This window comes from Protobothrops mucrosquamatus, unplaced genomic scaffold, assembly GCF_001527695.2.
Source record: "Protobothrops mucrosquamatus isolate PMUCROS unplaced genomic scaffold, P.Mucros_1.0 scaffold_87, whole genome shotgun sequence".
Classification (NCBI taxonomy): Eukaryota; Metazoa; Chordata; class Lepidosauria; order Squamata; family Viperidae; genus Protobothrops; species Protobothrops mucrosquamatus.
Genome location: NW_015386163.1, coordinates 512,741 through 517,573, shown reverse-complemented (window position 1 = coordinate 517,573; position 4,833 = coordinate 512,741).

Below are 4,833 nucleotides of genomic sequence, written 5' to 3'. Positions count from 1 at the left end.
TGACAACGGCACTGTAAAAAGTGACTTATGACCATTTTTCACACTTACGTCACACCACTGCAGCATCCCCACAGTCACGTGATCAAAATCCAGAGGCTTGGCAACTGATTCATATTTATGACAGTTGCAAAGTCCCGGGGTCAGGTGATCCACTTTTGCGACCTTCTGACGAGCAAAGTCAACGGGGAAACCGAATTCACTTAACAACTGTATTACTAACTTAACAAACGCAACGATTCACTTGACAACTGTGGCAAGAAAAGTTGTAAAATGGGGCAAAACTCACTTAACAAATGTTTCACTTAGCAATTATTATTATTATTATTATTATTATTATTATTATTATTATTATTATTATTATTATTATTATTATTATTATTATTATTATTATTATTATTATATTTGGATTTATATCCCGCCCTTCTCCTCGCGGACTCAGGGCGGCTGACAATCAATTAAAACACATAAATAACAATTACAAATTTAAAATTAATTAAAAGAAATATTTAAACATTGTCCAATTAAAATATAATTAAAACCCCTCTAAAAATTACCCTAGGCCAGTCCTGCAAGCTGGAATAACCAAGTCTTAAGGGCGCGACGGAAGGAAGGGAGATCAGGGATGACCCTGATCTCTGGGGGCAGTTCATTCCAGAGGGTGGGAGCTCCCACAGAGAAGGCCCTCCCCCTTGGGGTCGCCATCCGGCACTGTCTGGCTGACGGCACCCTGAGGAGACCCACTCTGTGGGAGCGTACAGGTCTATGGGAGGTAATCTGCGGCAGGAGGCGGTCTCGAAGGTATCCGGGTCCGATGCCATGGAGCGCTTTAAAGATGATAGTCAACACCTTGAAGCGCACCCGGAAGGCCACAGGCAGCCAATGCAGCTCGCGCAGCAGCGGTGTCACGTGGGAACGTCGAGTCCCCCCCAACACCACCCGCGCGGCCGCATTTTGGACCAGCTGGAGCCTCCGGGTGCTCCTCAAGGGGAGCCCCATGTAGAGAGCATTACAGTAGTCCAGGCGGGAGGTGACAAGGGCGTGAGTGACCGTGCGTAGGGCGTCCCGGTCCAGAAAAGGCCGCAACTGGTGAATCAGGCGAACCTGATAAAACGCCCCCCTGGTCACGGGGGTCAATTGGGTCAATTGTGGTCATAACTTGAGGACTACCTGTACCACCTATATCAGAGGTCCTCAATCTTTCGGGCACCAAGGACCAGTTCCGTGGAGAGAGGTTTTTCTGTGGACCGGAGGGTGCGTGGTTTTGTGTGCTGCCTACATCCCATGGATGGGGCTTTGCTTGTTTGTGCGGACCGGCTGCTTGCATGCTGCAGCCCCGTACTGGTCCACGGACTGGGGATTAGGGACCCCTGACCTATATGATAAAGGAAAATCAGTGTGGCAATGTAAGATTCTGTTCTTAATCCGAATTCAAATCAGGCCCCCATACTGGGCACTGTAGTTTATTTTGCACAACCTATCCGATGAAATAAAATGATAACTAGAGAGGCAGTTTGGTTGGGGTTCCAGTTTAAAATTGCTATCCACATTGCATGGACAAGGACAATGTAAATGATATAGCTTGAAAGGCGGTCCAAACCAGGCATGACAATAGCAGATTCATCCCTAGGTTAAAGTCTGTCCTCGAAGTCTACACCTGGTTCATTCATTTTTGTGAGCTAATGACTTTTTGACAAAAGTATGGTTTAGCATGACACATAGGCTCAACTTACATTTACAAAGACAGTTTATATCTTCCCACAGAAACGTCTAATGCTTTTCTGTTATCTCTGAACCTACCTCAGGAAAACGATAAGAAATTAGTGCTGTCAAGAAATAAATTGTTAATTAAAAAACAAGACTGTTTTAAATGAAGACTGCAGACTAGTAAAAGTAATTTCAACTTCCACTCCCAAACTCATTTTATAGGAAAATCAGCAGAGCTATCTCCTCTAATCATGCTCTAAGATTTCATGATGTACTGAACAATTATTCTCTTCACAGGACAATTCACACTCAAGAAAGCCTCAAGACATAGTTATTGACCACCCTCATTGTGTTAAATGACTGTAAATCCTACCAAATGACATTATTAACTCTTCTTATGTCAATTTCTGCAAAAACACTGGACTGGATTGTGGCCTTCTCATAAATGGAACACAATTTTCTTGACACACTTTCCCAAGAACATTGGCTTATGGCTCACTCCAAGAATTATCACCGGCATCACAGTGCAGAGTCGGCATAAAAATAAAACTTAAGTCACGTATATATTTGGAGTTCCAATATTAGTATGTTCATTTTAAAAAAAATGCCTTTGACCAATGCAGACATTTAGAATAATATATCCACCTGCAAAAAAAGTTCCTTGTATCTAGCTCAAGTATACAGCAAAACAATATCAGTGGTATTAACCCCATTGCTCTCTGCTCTCCTCCCATCCATCTGTTTGTTATCGTATCGGTATATTCTCGTATTCTTTTTCATTCTTTGTTTTATTGTTCTATTATTTTACTTCTGTTTTGTTTACAGTGGCATTTCTTTTTCTTGTTGTCAGCTGCCTAGGGTAGTCTCACAGCAAGATAGGCAGCAAATACATTTAATAAATAAATAAATAAATATAAAGAGAACCAAACCGCAAGCCTATTTAGCCCAACACCAAGAAAGCAAACACCCCCACACACAAAAGGGCAGGTCCCATGACTCCTTTTAACAGTGTCCAATCAAACACAGGTAGTTTTTGACTTATGTTCACAATTACAACAGAGTGAACATAATGCAGTCGCAAAATGAGATAACACGAGATTACATTGCTTATTGATTGCAATACCCACAATCCCGATTGCTATTCTTAATCACAAATCTTTAAATGAGTGCCCATGTAGGGACAAAGGATTCCTAATTCTGGAAAGTGACCCCTTGCCCTCCGGAACTGAATAATCTTCACAAGGGAGAATTTTCAATTAATCTCAATCTCTCATTTCACAAGACCAAATGATGCACCCAACTTGACAGATTAGCCCCTTAACAATCAAGACCCAATATATTACACCCATTATTTTGGATGGAAGATGCTACCACTAAGCACACAGAGAGTTGAAAGTTTCATTACTACTGTACAGTGTTCATTTTCTGGCTCTGTTCTCCAGCATCGGAGATGGAGAATCCATCAATGGGTTAACTCTGCCTTCCTGCCCATTAGACCAAGTCAGCCAATTTTGTCACGCCCGTTCTTGGGTAGCCACTCCCAGTCTTGACTTGGTCTTCAGCCCAGACGGACGTGATAAATTGGCACAGCACCCTAGGATCCGCTCTTTCCTTAAGGGCGCCACCAACACTAAACCACCCGTGGTTCACAGATACCCCTCCTGGGAACTGCCATGGGTCCTTCGGGCCCTTACAAAGGCACCGTTTGAACCTATCAGGTCTTGTACTCTGAGGTCCTTGTCCCTCAAAGTCACCTTCTTGGTCACAATTACGTCGGCCAGGTGCATTTCCGAACTCGCGGCACTGTCGGTCAGGGAGGATCTCTGCACCTTCCACCAGAATCGGGTAGTTCTCCGATTGGATCCAAGCTTCGTTCCCAAGGTCAACACTCCATTTCATAGGGCCCAAGAAATTGTCTTACCGGATTTCTGCCCCAATCCGTCCCATGCCCTGGAACGACAGTGGCACACACTGGATGTTCGCAGGGCGTTACGGCACTATATCAAGCGAACGGCGCCCTTCCGCAAGTCAGAAGCCCTCTTTGTATCCTTCCATCACTCATCTAGCGGTCAGAAGGTGTCCGCCTCAACCATAGGCAGATGGATCAGGACTTGCATTGCGGAAGCATATCAATCACTTTTTCTACCAGCGCCAAGACAGATCACTGCACATTCCACTCGCAGTGCTGCAACCTCAGTGGCATGGGCCACTCAGGCCTCAATTGAGGAGGTTTGCAGGGCGGCAACATGGTCTTCACCTTCTCCGTTTATACGGCACTACAAGATAGACCGTTTTGCATCTGCGGATGCTTCCTTTGGAAGGAGGGTTCTCCAGCAGGTAACCGCTGGGGATGCGGCTACGGCCCCCTCTGTTTCCCCCCCCCCATTGGGACAGTGAGGCTTTGGTATGTCCCATTGGTGGGGCATTGTCTTACCTGAACGCCTTTTCTCAGCATGGAGATGGAGAATCCACTCCCACCCTTAAGAACAATTAATACTTATTAGGGAGCCAGGAGCCAACACGTCAAACTATAGTCAGCTGCTTCGCCTTCGTCAAGTCTGGGAGTGGCTACCCAAGGACAGGCGTGACAAAATTGGCTGAATTGGTCTAATGGGCAGGAAGGCAAAATTAACCCACTGGTGGATTCTCCATCTCCGTGCTGAGAAAAGGCGTTCAGGTAAGACAACGCCCCTTCCATTCTATGGCCAGAATCACACACCACCACTTTCAACCACTTTGTAGTTTTTATTGTAGCTAGTAAACCACCGTTGATGGCATTTGTGGGACACCAGAAGTAGTTGGTCCTTATAAAAACCCTTATATGTAGTCCTCAGAGTAGCTATTGCTGAAAACTGAAAGCATGGTCTCCTGTCCTGTTGACTTTTGAAGCTCAAAACACTATGTAAGCTGAAAAATAGAATGGGCAAGCCTTAAAAGCAAAGAAATAAAGCAAATAAATGTTAGCAACTTTTGAAAAATAAAATCTGATTTTTTAAAATCAGATTTTAAATGTTTCTTTAAATGTTTTGCAAAAGTGTATTACATAGTTCAAAAATATAATCATCAGCATAATTTCTAAATATATGTTATTTTACTTGCGGTAAAATGAAAGATAAAGGTCTGATAATT